Consider the following 19,605-nt stretch of genomic DNA (forward strand, 5'->3'; position numbering starts at 1 on the left):
TCCAGTGTTAGGACCATTAGGAAAGGGACGACTGGGTGGCTCAGCAGTTGAGCGTCTGCCTTTGCCTCTGGAACTCCGGGATTGAGTCCCGCATCAGGCTCCTTCATGGAAGCCTGCTTCTCCTCCCTCTGCCTGTGTCTCTGCCTCTGTATCTCATGAATAAATAAAATCTTAAACAAACAAACAAAAAGGGACGTGCTGGGTGGCTCAGCAGTTAGTGTCTGCCTTCGGCTCAGGGTGTGATCCTGGGGTCCCGGGATCGAGTCCCACATCGGGCTCCCTGCATGGGGCCTGCTTCTCCCTCTGCCTCTGTCTCTCTCTCTCTCTCATGAATAAATAAAATCTTAAAAAAATAATAAAAATAAAAGACAGGAAGGAAGGAACGAACGAAGGAAAGAAGGAACGAAGGAAGGAAAAATTCATGATGTTGTCACTGGAGCTATACCAGTAGGCATGAAAACGTTAATTTTTGCAAAATATCTTTTTATCTCATATTGAAAATGCAGCTTTTACATGGGTGAAGGATTGCTATAAGAAAGGCATACTTACAGATTCTAATATGATTTGAGAAAAAGTAAAATCATTATATGACAACTTAAAGCAAAGAAAGGTGAAGGATCTAAAACTATTCAATGTCAGCAAAGGATGGTTTGATAATTTTAGAAAGATGTAGGGATCCCTGGGTGGCTCAGCGGTTTAGGGCCTGCCTTCGGCCCAGGGCATGATCCTGGAGTCCCGGGATCAAGTCCCACATCGGGCTCCCTGCATGGAGCCTGCTTCTCCCTCTGCCTGTGTCTCTGCCTCTGTGTGTCTCTCATGAATAAATAAATAAAATCTTAAAAAAAAAAGTTAGAAAGATGTTTGGCTCAAAAAACAATGTCAGATAACGGGAGAGGCAGCTTCTGCCACAAGAAGCAGCAGCTGAGTTCTCAGGGCCACTAATAAAATCACTGAGGAAAAAGTTTATCTGGTTTATAATACAGATGAATGTGCCCTACTCTGGGGGAAAAAGGACATCTATTAGTAAGGAAGAGAAGAGAGTACAAGATATAAGGCAATAAGGTAGAGGTTAACTCTACTATTTTGAGTCAGGTTCATGATCCATCCATAAAGTTGCTAACCTCCAAGTCTTGAAAGGAAAAGATAAACAACAGCTGCCAGTCTTTTTGCAGTACAAGAAGGCCTGAACAAGAACCTTCTTTCCAGACTGGTTCCACTGAAGCTATGTCTCTGAAGTCAGGAAGCACCTTGCTGGTAAGCATTGTCTTTTTAAAGTTCTTTCCATAATGGACAATGCCCTTGACCACCCAGAACCCCAGGAGTTCAACACCAAAAATGTAAAAGTGGTCTACTTGCCCCAAACACATCTCTAATCCAGCTTCTAGATCAGGGAATAAGGACCTTTAAAGGTTTATTATACAACAGTACTCTATGGAAAAGACTGTCAATGACATGAAACAGAACTCTGATAGAACATCATGAAACCCTGGAAGGATTTCTTTTAAAGACTATATTAGGGATCCCTGGGTGGCGCAGCGGTTTAGCACCTGCCTTTAGCCCAGGGCTCGATCCTGGAGACCCGGGATCGAATCCCACGTAAGGCTCCCGGTGCATGGGGCCTGCTTCTCTCTCTGCCTCTCTCTCTCTGTGTGACTATCATAAATAAATAAAAATTTAAAAAATATATTTAAAAAAATAAAAATAAAAAAAATAAAGACTATATTAATTTATTTTAGAGAGAAAATATGTGAGGAAAGAAGCAAAGGGGGAGGGAGAGAGAGAAAGAAACTGAAGCAGACTGTGTTGAGTGCAGAGCCCCACATGGAGCTCAATCTCAATGACCAACCATGAGATCACAACCTGAGCTGAAACCACGAGTCAGATGCTTGGGGCACCAGGGTGGCTCTGGTTGAGAGTCTGCCTTTGGCTCAGGTCGTGATCCCAGAATCCTGGGATTGAGCCCCATATCAGGCTCCCCGCAGGGAGACTGCCTCTGCCTCTCTGTGTCTCTCATGAATAAATAAATAAAATCTTAAAAAAAACAAAAAAAGTTGGACGCTCAACCAACTGAGCCACCCAGGCGCCCCAAAAGTCTGGAAGGATTACACCATCAAAGATGCCAGTGTTGGAGAATCCCTGGGTGGCTCAGTGGTTTAGCGCCTGCCTTTGGCACAGGGCCTGATCCTGGAGACCCAGGATCGAGTCCTGCATCGGGCTTCCTGCATGGAGCCTGCTTCTCCCTCTGCCTGTGTCTCTGCCTCTCTCCCTCTCTCTGTGTATCTCATGAATAAATAAATCTTAAAAAAAAAAAAAAACAGATGCCAGTGTTATAGGAAAAGCCATGAAAGCCATTATGCCCGAAACAGTAAGTTCCTGCTGGAGAAAACCGTGTCCATATGTTGTGAAGATTTCACAGGATTTACAACAGAGCCAATCTAGGAAATTATGAAAGAGCGGATAAAAAAAGATGGCGGGTGAAGGGCTTCAAAATATAGATCTTGGAGAAATTCACACCCCACACCAGAGTAATGAAAAGAAGATGACTTGATGGAGATGAGTACTTCCAAACCATGCCCAATGAAGAGGAAGAAGATGTAGAAGCATGGGGCACCTGGGGCTCAATCAGTTAAGACTTTTAGCTCAGGTCATGATCTCAGGGTCCTGGAATCAGCCCCTGCTCAGCTGGGAGTTTACTTGCCCCTTTCCTTCTGACTCTCCCCCTGTTCATTCACACACTCTCTCTCAAATAAATATATAAAATCTTTTAAAAAGAAAAAAATATGGAGAAGAAGCAGTCCCAGAAAACAAATTGACATCAGACATCTGGCAGAAGCATTCTGAATATTTGAAATGCTTTTGACTTCTTTTATGATACGACCCTTCTAAGGTACAAGCACTTAAACTAAAGCAAACAGTGGATGGATTGGTACCATCATAGAAACAATTTTAGAGAAACTGGAAACCAAAAGAAGTGAGAAATTAGAATGTATTTCCATAAAGTTAAAGTGTGGTAGGCCTTTCCTGCTTCTACTTCCATCTCCTCCACCTCTTCTACCTCTGCCACTTGAGAGGGCAAGACCAAACCCCACTTCTCCTCCTCAGCCTATTCAACATGAAGACAACAAGGATGAAAACCTTTATGATGGTCCACTTCCATTTCATGAACAGTAAATAATCATCATGTTGAACAGTTAATGTATTTGTTGTATATGTGTGTGTCTTTGGGTGGAAATATAACTGTATGGCAAGAACCATATGAGATGTTCTGTTGTCATCATCACACAAGTACTCATCATGTAGAACATGCAAGGCTTGCATGGAAGTAGACAGATAAGTGATATTTAATAGAAAATTAATAATGTGGGGACGCCTGGGTGGCTCAGCAGTTGAGCGCCTACCTTCCACACGGCATGATCCTGGAGTCTCAGGATCGAGTCCCACATTGGGCCCCCTGCATAGAGCCAGCTTCTCTCTCTTCCTAAGTCTCTGCCTCTCTCTGTGTCTCTCATGACAAATAAATAAAATCTTAAAAAAAAACAAAAACTAATAATGTGCTAGTTTTGTTACCATTTTATAACATTGCTTTCAAAGAGTTACATGACCATACAGTATGCTTCTCTCCTATAATTGAGAAACTGCATATCAATCTATCATTACAAGTGTTTTTAAAATCTGTGTTTCCAATACTGTATTATAAACATAACTGTAATACTGTATGCCATAAACATTTTACAATGATTAATTCATTAATGTATAGGCTAGGCTACCACAAAGCAATCATACTGCTGTTTCTTTGGTACCAATGCATGAATCATTATACTTGTAAATAAATATGTATTTCTTTTGCATAGAAATCTTCTCATTTTTAAAAAGATTTATTTTAGGGGATCCCTGGGTGGCGCAGCGGTTTGGCTCCTGCCTTTGGCCCAGGGCGCGATCCTGGAGACCCGGGATCAAATCCCACATTGGGCTCCCGGTGCATGGAGCCTGCTTCTCCCTCTGCCTGTGTCTCTGCCTCTCTCTCTCTCTCTGTGACTATCATAAATAAATAAAAAAAGAATTAAAAAAATAAAAAATAAAAAGATTTATTTTAGAGAGTGAGAGAGTGTGAGAGTGAACATACACACATAAGCGAGGGGGAGAGGGAGAGAGAGAAGACTCCCTGCTAAGGAGGCAGGTGCAGAGGCTTCATCTCAAAACCCTAAGATCAGGACCTGAGCTGAAATCAAGAGTCAGATGCTGACTGACTGAGCCACTCAGGCACCCCAATCTTTTTACTTTTGATGTCTAGTTTCAGTAATATGTATAAATATCTATAGTGTTTTTATAATATAAGACAATTTTTTTTTAGATTTTTATTTATTTGTTTATTCATAGAGACAGAGAGAAAGAGAGAGGCAGAGACACAGGCAGAGGGAGAAGCAGGCTCCACACAGGGAGACATGGAACTTAATCCCAGGTCTCCAGGATCACACCCTGGGCTGCAGGCAGCACTAAACCGCTGTGCCACCGGGGCTGTCCAATATACAATATTGATATAGGTACTAACAATTCATTTTGTGAACAATGTAGATGTATGGTATTGATTTAAAAAATGACAGTACTTAAGTGTATTTTCTCTTCCTTATAATTTTAATATTTTCTTTTCTCTATTTTAACAATATAGCATGTAATACATATAACATACAAAATATATATTGACTATCTTATCATCTGGTCAACAGTAAACTATTAGTAGTTAAGTTTAGGGGAGTCAAATTATGTATTTTGACAATGCCTGGAGTCAGCACCCCAACCCACAATGTTGTTCAAGGATCAACTGTATATGCTATATTATATGTCTGTATAAGCTGTATATGCTTCAAAAGACTCACTTTAGATCCAAAGACATAAACAGGTTGAAAGTGAAAAGATGGAAAAGAGAGGCACCTGGGTGGCTCAGTTGTTTGGGCGTCTTCCTTCAGCTCGGGTCATGATCTCAGGGCCTGGGATCAAGCCCCACATTGGTCCCCTTGCTCATCAAGGATCCTGCTTCTCCCTCTTTCCTGCCCCTGCTCTCCTGCTATCTCTCTCCCAAATAAAATCATGAAAAGAAAAGAAAAGAGAAAAGAGAAGAGAAGAGAAGAGAAGAGAAGAGAAGAGAAGAGAAGAGAAGAGAGAAGAGAGAAGAGAGAAGAGAGAAAAGAGAAAAGAAAAAAGAAAAGAAAAGAAAAAAGAAAAGAAGGAAAAGATATTCCAGCAACGCCTGGGTGGCTCAGTATTCGAGCATCTGCCTTTGGCTCAGGGCATGATTCTGGGGTCCTGGATTGAGTCCCGCATCAGGCTCCCTGCAGGGAGCCTGCTTCTCCCTCTGCCTATGTCTCTGACTCTCTGCGTCTCTCATGAGTAAATAAATAAATCTTTAAAAAAAAAAAAAAAAAAAAGGGGGCAGCCCAGGTGGCTCAGCGGTTTAGCACCACCTTCATAATTCCAGGGTCCTAGGATCGAGTCCAGCATCAGGGTCACTGCTCAGGGGGGTCTGCTTCTCCCTCTGCCCCTGCTCGTGTGCTCTCTATCACTCACTCACTTTCTCTCAAATAAATAAATAAAATCTTTAAAAAAATATTAATAAAAAATAAAAAAAGAATCCCATCTTCTCAAGTGAACCTGGGATAGTCTCCAGAATGGACCATTTGTTAAACCACAAACAGGTCTCCATAGATATAAAAAAAAATAGATACCACATAAGTATCCTCTCTGACCAACAGAGATGAAGAAGCTGAAAGTCAATAATAGAAGGAAAACTAAAATTCACAAAATTTTAAGTGCATATTACCCCTGACTTTCTAGTTCCTCTTCTAGGAATTCATTCTCTAGGAACTTATAGTGTGAGGTGACATGTTTACAAACGCGCACAGGGCAGCACTGTTTATTTATTTATTTTTAATTTTTATTTATTTATGATAGTCACAGAGAGAGAGAGAGAGAGGCAGAGACACAGGCAGAGGGAGAAGCAGGCTCCATGCACCGGGAGCCCGACGTGGGATTCGATCCCGGGTCTCCAGGATCGCGCCCTGGGCCAAAAAGGCAGGCACTAAACCGCTGCGCCACCCAGGGATCCCAAGGGTAGCACTGTTTATAACAGCAAAAGATTACAAAATCTAAATGTACATCAATAGAGTGTACTGCACTACTGAAATGCCACACAATTCTCTAAAAAATGAGGTAATTATGTTAACTGATCTAGGACCAGCAATTATATATTAAGTTTAAAAATATGTACAAAAAAACGTACAAAATACTATTTGTAATACCATACCATCTGTGCAAAAGAGAAAAGAATAAAGGCATACCTTGAAGATATTGCAGGTTTGGTTCCATACTACTGCAATAAAGTGAGTATTGCAGTAAAGCAAGTGAAATGAATTTTTTGGTTTCCTAGTACATATAAATGTTTACACTATATAGTAGTCTATTAAATATGCAATAGCATTCTGTCTAAAAATACAATGCACATACCTTAATAAAAAATACTTTACTGGCAAAAAATGCTATCATCTGAGCTTTTAGCAAATTGTAATCACTGATCACAGATCACTATAACAAATATAATAATAACGTAAAGTTTGAAATATTGTGAAAATGTAATACAGAGATACAAAGTAAGCAAACGCTGGTGGAAAATGGCACTGATAAACTTGCTCAACTCAGGGTAGCCACAAACCTTCTTTAGTCTATAAAATATGCAATTATCGAGACGCCTGGGTGGCTCAGGGTGTGATCCTGGAGTCCTGGGATCGAGTCCCATATCGGGCTCCTTGCGTGGAGCCTGCTTCTCCCTCTGCCTGTGTCTCTGCCTCTTGTGAATAAATAAATAAAATCTTTTATTTTTTAATAAAATCTTTTTTAAAAATGCAATTATCTGTAAAATGTAACAAAACAAAGTATGCCTGTATATATAACAAAGTTAGAGGACTCACACTTCCTGATTTTAAAACTTAATACAAAGTTTAAGTAATCAAGACAGTGTGGCAGTGGCATAACAATGAACATAAAGATCAATGGAACACGATTCAAAGTTCAAAATTAAACCCTCATTTAGGGTCAAGTGTTTTAGACAAGAATGCCAAAGATAATCGAATGAAGAAAGGACAGTCTTTTTAACAAATGGTACTGAGACAACATGTCCCTGTGGAAAAGAATGAAGTTGGATCCCTACAGCTCATGCTATTTATAAAAATTAACTCAAAATGGATCAAAGACCTAAGTGTAAAACTGTAAAATTCTTAAAAAAAAAAAAAAAGAGGCATAAATCTTCATGACCTTGGATTAGGCAATGGTTTCTAAGATAAGACAGATACCAAAAGCAAAAGCAACAAAATGAAAAATAAATTGGATATCATCCAAATTTAAAACTTTTGTGCTTTAGGGGTGCCTGGGTGGCTAGTGGTTAAGCAATCTGCCTTTGGCTTGGGTCATGCTCCCAAGGTCCTGGGATCGAGCCCCATGTCGGCTCCCTGCTTAGCAGGAAGCCTGTTTCTCTCTCTGTTTTTCCCCCTTCTTTGTGCTCTCTCTTTTTCTCTCTCTCAAATAAAAATATTTTAAAATAATAAATAAATAAAATAAAACCTTTGTGCTTAAAAGGATACCATCAAGAAAGTGAAAAGGCAGCTCACAAAATGGAAAAAGAATGTGTACACATCATATACTTGATAAGGGATTTGTATCCAGAATACATAATTTTATATAATTTTATAATTCAACAACAACAACAAAAAAAACCCAATTTACAAGCAGGCAAAAGACAAGAGTAGACATTTCTCCAAAGATGACAAATGGTCAATGAGCACAGGAAAAATGCTCCCCATAAGGGAAATGCACACCAAAACCACAAAGATACCACTTCACATCTACTGGAATGGTTATGATAAAAAAAGATAAGTTGGTGAAGATGTGGACAAGTAAGAATGCTCATACACTGCTGGTAAGCAAAAGATTTGTCAAACCATCTATTAATAGTTCCCTCCCAAGTTTTTCTCAGGGGGCACATCCTGAGATGTGCCTGGCTCAGTTGGTAGAGCTTGTGACTACTGATCTCAAGGTTGGGAGTTCAAGCTCCACACTGGGCGTGGAGCTTACTTAAAAGTTTTCTTCGAGATGACTAGAGTTCTCACAGACATGTAGTTTAATTCAGCAAGCAAAGCAAATGATTATGGGTCTTGGGCTGTAATGATCTCAAAACTATTCTCAAACTTTGGGCAAAAACTGTTGAATTGCTGGCATGAAGCCATGGCCACTTTTTGGTAAGCAGAACTGGCATTTCGGAGGACGACCTCAATGCCAGGTTAAAGCTTTAAATGCTGAAGCTCATGGGGACCTGGGTGGCTCAGTGACTGAGCATCTGCCTTTGACTCAGGGCATGATCCTGGGATCGAGTCCTACATCAGGCTCCCTGCAGGGCGCCTGCTTCTTCCTCTGCCTATGTCTCTGCCTCTCTCTGTGTCTCATGAATAAATAAATAAAATCTTTTAAAATAAACAAATAAATAAATACTGAAGCTTATCAGATCCTAGCAAAAAACACTGGTTGATATACACATAAGACAGGAGCCAAGAAAGTGGGAATCTATTAGGAAGTATAGAACAAGTCACCTACCATATCACTGAACTCTGAAATTAAATGGTACTAAAACATCAATTCCATACACAACTGTGGCAGGCAGTGAACCATTAAGTGGGACTGACAAGGGCCTGCCACCACAACTAACCAGATCCCACCAACACATGCTACCCACCAATCAGTAAAAGAACCCTCTGGTGAGTTCTAAAGACTGGCATATGAAACTACTGTGGGGTCGGTAGGGGGCAGGGAGGTGTGTTCAGTTGGTTGAGAGTCTGCCTTTGGCTCAGGTCCTGATCCCAGCGTGCTGGGATCAAGCCCTGCATTGGGCTCCCTGATCAGCAGAGAGCCTGCTTCTCCCTTTCCCTCTGTTGCTCCCGTTTGTGTGCTCGTGCTCTTTCTGTCAAACGGATAAATAAAATATTTTATAAAAAAGAAAAAAAGAAACTATTACAGGTACAGATCTGGATGAGTAGTAAATAGTCAAATGAGAATTTTGAAAATTGAAGTGAAAAATGGTTCCAAATGAACAGCAGTTGAACAGGGATCAGGTGGTTCTGGAGGTGGCGAGCATTATAATAAACTATAGGCTACACTCCTAGCCACGTCCTTCCACTGAACTTTGCAGTCACACTCCTTTAGAACCTAAAGACTGGTTTCCTGGAAGGTGACCAGTGGGTTTGGCAAAAAACACTCCATTGTAGGTCAGCACTCTATGGTTGGAACAATGATGGCAACTGATTGTTTTCGAGCCTCCTCTGCCTTTCATTCTTTATTAATAAAAGCATTCTTGGGAGGTGCCTGAGTGGCTCAGTTGACTCTTGAATTCAGTTCAGGTCATGATCTCAGGATGGTGAGATGGAGCTCTATGTTGGGCTTCATGCTCAGTGGAGAGTCTGCTTGCAATTCTCTCCTCTGCCCCTCCTCCCGTTCACATGTGTGCTCTCTTTCTGTCTAAAATAAATAAATCTTGCTTAAAAAAAGGAAAATAGGGCAGCCTGGGTGCTCAGCAGTTTAGCACCGCCTTTGGCCCGGGGTGTGATCCTGGAGTCCTGGCACTGAATCCCACATAAAGCTTCCTGCATGGAGCCTGCTTCTCCCTCTGCCTGTGTCTGTGCCTCTCTCTGTGTGTGTCTCTCATGAATAAGTAAATAAAACCTTTAAAAATAAATAAATAAATAAATGAAAACATTCTTGGCAAGTGTTTCCACTCTGGTCCATCTTGCAAAGGTCCAAAAATGTTATAATTTTTCTAGCAGCAAAATTCTAATACCCAGGGCCATCCTTTTTAATCATAATCATGATTTCAGTTCCAAGAGCCAACAAAGCAGAACCAGGGGTCCGATTCTATAGTTTATCTGCAGTATGCAGTAGCTTGCTTCTGCACCAAACACTCTAATTTTTTCCAAGGTAAATGCTTTGGGCCCCATAGCACACTCAGCTAAAAACATCAAGGGGGCATCAACAGGCAAAGGTTGGTTTGAGCACCTACCAAATAAGATCCACTTAGAAGTTTTTAAACAGTAGCAACTTTAATATGCACTGTGGGAACTGGAGTTTGTGGCTGCTGGTGGCACCTTTGTCCCTTGCAAAATTTCCAATAAAAGATTTTAAGTGTATTGATCCCAATTACAGGGCCCCTCAAGAGTCCTCAGATTTGGAATGGGGAATTTACATGCCTGATGCCATTCCTAGATGTGGCATCTGTTTCTCAGGCTCCCTCTCCAGAACCATATCCTGATTCCCCTTTCTTGGCACCTGCTTGCCTACCATCACACCACACTTAAAAGCTGATTAAAAATGGATCAGACATAAATGTAGAAGCTAAAACTATAAATCTTCTAAAAAACATGGGAGAAAATCTTTTCAGCTTGGTGTTAGCAAAGATTTCTATAAAGGATGCAGAAAGCATTAATCATAAAAGAAAAGATTAAAATTAAAACTTGTACTTCAAAAGACACTATTTAAAAATGAATAGGCAAACTATGGAACAGAAGTAAATATTTGTAACACAGCTGACAAATGCTTACTATTATTAGTCATAAGGAAAACAAATTAAAACCACAATGAGATCCTAATACCCACCCATTAGAACTACTAAAATTAAAATGCCTTACAAAAGCAAATACACAAGGATTTTCAGCAATCAGAACTCTTATATACTGCTGGAAAGAATGCAAGATGGTACAACCACTTTAGAAACTGGCCTGACAAACACTACCCTACGACTTAGCAATTTCGCTTCTAAGTTTTTACCCAAGATAAATGAAAACTTGTACAAAAATGTTCACAACAGCTTTATTCCTAATAGCTTAAAAAATGGAATGAATTGGGGACGCCTGAGTGGCTCAGTGGTAGAGCGTCTGGCTTTGGCTCAGGGCGTAATCCCAGGGTTCCGGGATTAAGTCCCACATCAGGGGGAATCCCTGGGTGGCTCAGAGGTTTAGTGCCTGCCTTCTGCCCAGGCAGGGTGTGATCCTGGAGACCCGGGATCGTGTCCCATGTTGGGCTCCCTGCATGGAGCCTGCTTCTCCCTCTGCCTGTGTCTGTGCCTCTCTGTGTGTCTCTCATGAATAAATAAAAATCTTAAAAAAAAAAAAAAAAGTCCCATATCAGGCTCCCCATAGGGAGTCTGCTTCTCCTGCCTATGTCTCTGCCTCTCTCTCTGTGTCATGAATAAAGAAATAAAATCTTAAAAAAAAATTTTTTTTTAAGGTCTTAAAAGTGGTACCCATGGGACGCCGGGGTGGTTCAGCAGTTGAGTGCCTGCTTTCAGCCCAGGATCCTGGAGTTACAGGATCAAGTCCCACATCGGGCTCCCTGCATGGAGCCTGCTTCTCTCTGCCTGTGTCTTTGCCTGTCTATGTCTCTTATGAATGAATGAATGGATGGATGGATGGATGGATGGATGGATGATGAATGAATGAATGAATAAATAAAATCATAAAAAAAAAAGAGTGGCACCCTAATCCAACAGGTTTGGTGTTAGAGGAAGAGATACTACAAATGCATGATGTACAGAGGAAAGTTTGTGCGAGGGCATTGCAAGAGGGCAGCTTTCTACAATCCAAGGAGAAAGGCCTCACAAAAACCCAACCCTGCTGACACCTTGATCTTGGACTTTAGCCTCCAGAGTGAGAGAAAATACATTTGTTATTTAAGCTACCTCATCTGTGGTAGTGTGTGACAGTAGCCATAAGAGGATAATACAAGTTCCAATTTCTCCACACCATCACTAACACTTGTTATTTTCGGTTTTGGAAGCATGTTGTTATTGCTTTAATAGTCATCATCCTAATGGGTGTGAAGTGACATCTCACTGTCTTTTTGATTTGCATTTCCATAATCATTCACAATGTTGAGTATTTTTCCATGGGCTTATTGGCCATCTATATAACCTTCTTTAGAGAAATGTCTATTCAAGTCCTTTGCCCATTTTTGAATCAGGTTGTATTTTTGTTGTTGTTGAGTTCAGAAGTTTTCTATATATTCTGGATATTAATTCCTTATCAGATAATACTTAAAAATATTTTCTCCCATCCTGTGGGGTATCTTTTTACTCTGTTGACAGTGTTCTTTTTTTTTTTAAATACTTTATTTTTTTTTTAAGATTTATTTTATTTATGAGAGAGAGAGAGAGAGAGAGAGAGAGACAGGAGGAGGGAGAAGCAGGCTCCATGCCGGGAGCCCGACACAGGCCTCGATCCCGGGACTCCAGGATCACGCCCTGGGCCAAAGGCAGGCACCAAACCGCTGAGCCACCCAGGGATCCCCTGTTGACAGTGTTCTTTGGTGAAGAAAAGTTTTTCATTTTGATGAAGTCCAATTTATCTATTTTTTTCTTTTGCTGACTATGCCTTTAGTGTCGTGCCCAGATCATTTCCAAATCCAATGCATGATGCTTTCCCTGGTTTCTTCTAAGAGTTTTATGGGTGGCTCAGAGGTTATATATATATATATATATATATATATATATATATATATATATATACACACACACACACACACATAGACACATACACACACTCTCTCTGGAATGTTTTTGTGTATACCTAGGTTAAAGATCGTAGTCTGAAGAACCTACCTTTTTATATTGCACCCTTGATAAATTATTTAACTTCTATATGCCTCAAAGCTCACCTATACTATAGGAATAATGGTACCTAACTCATACGATTACTATCAGGAGTAAACCAGATCATGCATAAGAAGCAATCATATTCATAGCCTCATTGTTTATAATAGCCCCAAACTGGAAACAGTCCAAATGTCTATCAATAGATGAATGGATGAACCAAAGAGAGACACCATAAAAAAGAATTCAACAACATGGATGAACCTCAAAAAACATTACAAGTGAAAGAAGCCAGACACAGAAGATTGAGAATTATATAGTTCCAATTATATGAAATTTCTAGAAAACATAAAATTACAAAGACAGGAAGCAAATCAGTAGATACTAGGACTTGCAGTTGGAGAAGTGGGAATAAACAACAAACAGGAACTAAGGAATGTTCTGAGGTGTTGGAAATATTCTAAATCTGAAGAGTAGTGATAATTACACCAAGTTGAGCCCTTACAATGGAGGAATTTTTCAATATGGAAACTATGCCTCCAAAAAAAGTTTTAAAGAATTTTAAAACAAGGTAATAAATATTATTACTACTGCTACCATGCTCAGGTTTTTAGAATCATAATAACATTAAGCTGGAAAGGATCTTCCTTAGTAGGTCTCATCCAACTCTCCAAAATGAAAAGTGATAAAGACAAGTACAACTGAGTGCTGAGTCTGCCCCAGTTAAGGACTTTACATGGGTTTTCTCATTTAATCATCACAAGTCCTCTGTAGGATAAACTCAAGTTACTATTCCCACTTTAGAGACCATGCAACTGAAGCTCAAATAGGTTAAGACTTGCCCCAAAATAGTATGAGGAAAAGCTAATATGCAAACTCAAGACCATCTGGTTCTAAAGCCAATGCTCAGAAAAAAAAAAAAAAAAAAAAAAAAAAATCCTGAAATTCATATAGAATTTCAAAAGCTGGGCAGCCCGGGTGGCTCAGCGGTTTAGCACCACCTTCAGCGCTAAACTGGGGAGTGATCCTAGAGACCTGGGATCGAGTCCCACATCAGGCTCCCTGCATGGAGCCTGCTTCTCCCTCTGCCTGTCTCTGCCTCTCTCTGGCTGTCTCTCTCTCTCTCTCTCTGTGTCTCTCATCAATAAATAAATAAAATCTTTAAAAAAAATTTTTTCAAAAGACTCTGAAGAGCCAAAACAGTCTTGAAAAAGAATTAGAGAGCAGCCCAGGTGGCTCAGCAGTTTAGCACAGCCTTCGACCCAGGGTGTGATCCTGGAGACCCGGGATCAAGTCCCACATGGAGCCTGCTTCTCCCTCTGCCTCTGCTTCTGCCCCTCCGCCCCCCATCTCTCATGAATAAATAAATAAAACCTTAAAAAAAAAATTAGAGGACTTACACTTCCTGATTTCAAAACTTACTACAAAGCTACAGTTATCAAAACAGTGTGGTATTGGTATAAGGACAAACATACAGATCAGTGAAATAGAGAACCCAGAAATAAATTCTTACATATATGGTCAGGATTTTTTTATTTTTTTATTTTTTTTGGTCAGGATATTTTCAACAAGGCTGCCAAGACTATCAAGAAGAAAAGACAGGGATCCCTGGGTGGCGCAGGGGTTTGTTGCCTGCCTTTGGCCCAGGGCGCGATCCTGGAGACCCGGGATCGAATCCCATGTCGGGCTCCCGGTGCATGGAGCCTGCTTTTCCCTCTGCCTGTGTTTCTGCCTCTCTCTCTTTCTCTCTCTGTGACTATCATAAATAAATAAACATTTAAAAAAAAAAAAAAAGAAGAAAAGACAGTATTTTCAACAGATGCTCACAGGAAAACTTGGATATCCAAATGCAAAAGAATGAAGTGGGACCTTTTCCTAGCACCACATATAACATTATCTCAAAATGGATCATAGACCTAAATGTAAGAGCTAGAACTATAAAACCCTTACAATAAAAAGAGAAAAGCTTCATACATTGGATTTGGCAACGATCTCTTGGCTATGACACCAAAGGCACAGTCAACAAAAGAAAAACAGACAAAATTGGACTTCATCAAAATGAAAAACTTCTGCATCAAAGAACACTATCAATAGAGTAAAAGGACACCACAGAGATTGGGAGAAAATATTTGCAAATCACATATCCAATAAAAGATTAATATCCAGAAAATGCATATGTCTATGTTCATAGCAGCATGATTTTTTTTTAAGATTTTATTTATTTATTCATGAGAGACACAGAGAGAAAGAGAGGCAGAGACACAGGCAGAGGGAGAAGCAGGCTTCATGAGGGGAGCCTGATGTGGGACTCGATCCCGACACTCCAGGATCACGCCCTGGGCCAAAGGCAGGCGCTAAACCCCTGAGCCACCCAGGGATCCCCATAGCAGCATGATTTACAATAGCCAAAAGATGGAAACGATGGTTATCTACCAACAAATGAACAGATAAAATGTGGCCTAAAAAAAAAAGTGGCCTATTCACACCAACGAAATATTTACTCAATCATAAAGGAGAATGTCAATTACATCTCCACTTAAATTTTTTTTTTATTTTTTTTAAAATGGGGGGAGGGGCACCTGGATGGCTCAGTTGGATAAGCATCGGCCTTTCAGCTCAGGTCATGATCTGAGGGTCCTGGGATCAAGCCCCACTTCAGCTCCCTGCTTAGCAGAGAGTCTGCTTCTCCCTCTCCTTGCCATTCCCCCTTCTTGTGCTCTCTCTCCCTCTCTGTCAAATATATAAAATATTTTAAAAGATTTTATTTAATTTAAAAATAAATAAGGAATGAAGTCTGGGGTGCCGGGCTGGCTTAGTCAGAAGAGTGAGCAACTCTTGGGGTTGTAAGTTTGGGCCCCATGTTGGATGTAGAGATAAATAAATAAATAAACTTTTAAAAAAAGGAATGAAGTTTGCATACATGCTATGATGTGAATAGACCATGAAAACATCATGGTAAGTAAAATATGTCAGACATGAAAGGATAAATATTGTATGATTTCACTTGCATGGGATACCTAAAACAGAGAAATTCACATTGACAGACTATAAATTAGGGGCCACCAGGGGCTGAAGGAAGGGAACAATGAGTTATTTGCTAATGGATAAGAGTTTGTTTGGGATGACAAAAAAGTTTTGGAAATAGTGGGGATGGTTGCACTACACTATGTATGTAATTAATGCACTGAATTTTACACTTAAAAATGGCTTAGGGGTGTCTGGCTGGCTCAATCAGAAGGTTGTGTGGCTCTTGATTTCCAGGTAATAAGTTTGAGCCCATGCTGGGTGCAGAGATTCCTTAAATAAATAAACTTTAAAAAAAAAAATCAAAAGAAGTGGTTTAAATAGCAAATTTTGTTACATTTTTGTAACAAAATATATTTACCACACCTTTGGAAAGAAATTAGCAATGTAATATATAAAAAGTATTGAATTACACACTCTAAATGGTTAATTGTATGGCACATGAATTACAAACTACATCTCAATAAAGGGAAAAGACAACAGAGGTGGTTAACATTTAGTGGACACTTTCTACACACCACTGTTCTTTTTTTAAAAAAAAGATTTATTTATTTATTCATGATGGACACAGAGAGAGAGAGAGAGAGGCAGAGACCCAGGCAGAGGGAGAAGCAGGCTCCATGCTGGGAGCCCAAAGCGAGACTTGATCCCGGGACCTCAGGGTCGCGCCCTGGGCCAAAGGCAGGCGCTAAACCGCTGAGCCACCCAGGGATCCCCTCCAAGCACTGTTCTAAAAGCATTACATAAAACCTCACAAGAACCTCATTTCACATATAAGGAAACTAAGGGTAATTTATCCAATGTAATTGAATTAGTGGAGGAGTCAAGGATTCAAAACCTATCAGATTCTAGAGCTCCACCAGTTACCTACTCTGCTATTCTGAGTCCCACAGCATTGACAGGAGGGTTATAAAAGGCATTCAACAGATGCCCCATTAACTAAGTAAATGAGATGAAGAAGGTACTGTGGGAGTATGGCAGAAAAATTAATTCTAAGCACTTGGTATATGGCTAAAAAAAGACCATCCAGGAATGAGTTATGATCTTTAAAATTTCATAACTTTCTAATAGTTTTAATTTTATTACAACCCTGAATCTGATTTTTAACAGTAGTTTATACATTTAAACTTTGGCAGAAGAGTATAACCTTGCTCAAGTATTTGCAATAAGAGAGCTCATTTAGTAACATGCACTCACCGCCCCAACCCAAGCTTTGACAAGTCTCCTCTGAAAGGCTACAACAACCTAGGATCCTAAAGGCAGCAAAAACCCCAGTCTGGTAACAGAATTCTATAAAGAAGGGTGCTGCAGGAACACCTGAGTGGCTCAGTGGTTGAGCATCTGCCTTTGGCTCAGGGAGTGATCTCGGAGTCTTGGGATCGAGTCCCACATCAGGCTTCCTGCATGGGCCTGCTTCTCCCTCTATGTCTCTGCCTCTCTGTGTTTCTCACGAATAAATAATAAAAATCAGGAAGAAGAAGAAGAAAGAAGAAAGAAGGAAGAAGAAGGAAGCGACTGAAGATGTCCAGAAAAGAGACCTAGTACCTATCCTATAGGTTAAGTACCCAATTAGGTGCTAATTAATGAGACAAGGTTCAGGTCCAACTTGTCTGTGTTTCACCAAAATAGTAACAGGCCATTAGTTAAGCAATGTGCTTTACACGTTGCTAGTTTCACTGTTACCCATCAGTTTTTTTTTGTTTTGTTTTTTAATAAAGATTTTATTTATTTATTAATGAGAGAGAGAGAGAGGCAGAGACACAGGCAGAGAGAGAAGCAGGCTCCATGCAGGGAGCCCGACGTGGGACTCGATCCCAGGTCTTCAGGATCACGCCCTGGGCCGAAGGCAGGCGCCAAACTGCTGAGCCACCCAGGCATCCCCCACCCATCAGTTCTTGATACCTCTGCCTATAGTCCTCACAAGTTTGCTGATGTTGACATTATAAACTATTCACACTGGTGGCATTACTCAACAGAAAGTCGAAAACAAACCTAGGGCACAATCCAGAGTTCAGAAAATGAACCAAATGACCAGGCTCATCAGAGTCTACTGAACTGGGCAGCCCGGGTGGCTCAGCGGTTTAGGGCCGCCCTCAGCCCAGGGCGCGATCCTGGAGACCCGGGATCGAGTCCATGTCGTGCTCCCTGCATGGAGCCTCCTTCTCCCTCTGCCTGTGTCTCTGCCTCTCTCTCTCTCTCTCTCTTTCATGAATGAATGAATGAATGAATGAATAAATAAATAAATAAATAAATATCTACTGAACTCCTTCAATTAGATCCAGCAACTCTGACCTTCACCTGCAAAGCTGGAATATGCAAAAAATACCATTACCCTTAAAAGTGTATGTACCTTACAAAACATAGTCCTTTAAAAAAAAAAGCACTCCTAGAGTTGAATCAATACTAAAGTTAGGAGGAAAACACAGATTTACAATGCTAAAAGGAATCTGAAGAGAAAATACAAAAAAAAAAAAAAAAAAAATTCCCTCCTCCCACATTCTCCCAACGGGCGCAGAACCCACCAGACCACTCCCCTGCCTCCAGGTTCTACAGCCCCGCGTGCCGGGCTCCGAGCTCGCACACCCGGTGGCACGGCCGAGCCCATTCGTGCCTAGCCAGGTCTAAGGACGAAACTACGTGCCAGGCACACGAAGGCCTCTTTCTCAAGCAATGCCTCAGAACTGGATCAGATTCCTGCAAAAGCAGGAAAAAAGGAAGAAGAAAGGACCCGCCTGCGGCTCCACAGACCAGAAGCACCAAACCGTAACCACGCGCCAGGCCCCTACCCGCAGCCGACAGCCCCGAGGCTGCACCGGTAATTCTACCGCCGCGCCGGGCCCCGCCCCGGGCCCGCGACCGTTCCGGGGCGTTCCTCCCGAGGGCGGCGCCTCCCTCACCACACCGCCACTTGGCTCTCTTCTTCCCGAGCGAGGCCGCGGCCGCCCCGCGACACCGAAGCCGCAGCTGCCAGGCCTCGCGGACCCGCGACTTCAGTAGCGGCCTGGCAGGCCGCCTCCCTCCCCGCAGGCCCCGGCACGCCCTCTCCACTGCCCTAGGCCCTTACCGAGGCAGCGCGGCCTCCACGGCCCGCTCCTCCTAATCCTCAGCCGCCGCCACCGACCCAGCGTCGCGGAGACCGGAACTTCCTCCGCGCCGGGCCGCTGCCTCCACAAAGGCGCCGCGCCGCCGCCTTCAGCGCTCTGCCCGCCGGGAGATAGAGTACAGCGGCAGGTCGCTCCGACTCCACTCCCGCCGTGCCCCGCGCGTGGGGGGGCGGGGCTGTGTACGGGAGCCAGGCGTGAGGGCACGCTGCACGCCGGCGTCCAATGAGAGGACGTGCCTCCCCACGTTCGCGGGGCCTGCTGGGGGTTGTGGTTTAGACCCTGGCTTGTCTTCCGGTGCTCTCCTTAGAGTTGAGCTGGAAGTGAGGTCGGCCTTTGGATTGGCCTGCCCTAGGTTTGCTCCCCACCGGGAGCACGGATCAGGCTTTGGTCTGCCTAGTTTGAGGCCACCTTCTTTCCTGTCTTTGTAAAGGCAGGGTGAGACTTCTCCCGCCTAAGTCTTCCAAGGAAGGAAGGCCCACACAAGCGCCTGATCCTGACCCCCTCTGTCCAGCTTAACCCTTTGGCCCACGACCCGAGGATAGGTGCAAGAGAAGCATTTGAATTAGAGAAGCAGTAATCAGAGGCTCCTCCCCCTTTCCTTCTGATGGGTTTCCAAGTTAGGCAATCCCCCCGCTAAAGAATATCAAGTAAAGGGATCCCTGGGTGGCGCAGCGGTTTGGCGCCTGCCTTTGGCCCAGGGCGCGACCTGGAGACCCAGGATCGAATCCCACATCGGGCTCCCGGTGCATGGAGCCTGCTTCTCCCTCTGCCTGTGTCTCTGCCTCTCTCTCTCTCTGATGACTA

At 42.2% G+C, this 19,605-nt stretch overlaps 1 protein-coding gene across 2 annotated transcripts in view; it reads right to left on the reverse strand.

Annotated features, from left to right (window-relative positions):
* RBM6 (RNA binding motif protein 6) overlaps nucleotides 1-18,955 on the reverse strand; it is a 124,390-nt gene extending 105,435 nt beyond the window's left edge. The window contains exon 1 of one of the 2 annotated variants that reach the window (XM_038566394.1): nucleotides 18,762-18,955. The gene's annotated coding sequence lies outside the window, so the exon portion shown is untranslated. The remainder of the gene's footprint in view (nucleotides 1-18,761) is intronic. The other variant, XM_038566393.1, reaches the window with a different exon arrangement.
* Nucleotides 18,956-19,605: the final 650 nt, after the last annotated feature.

This window comes from Canis lupus, chromosome 20 (genome assembly GCF_011100685.1).
Source record: "Canis lupus familiaris isolate Mischka breed German Shepherd chromosome 20, alternate assembly UU_Cfam_GSD_1.0, whole genome shotgun sequence".
Classification (NCBI taxonomy): Eukaryota; Metazoa; Chordata; class Mammalia; order Carnivora; family Canidae; genus Canis; species Canis lupus.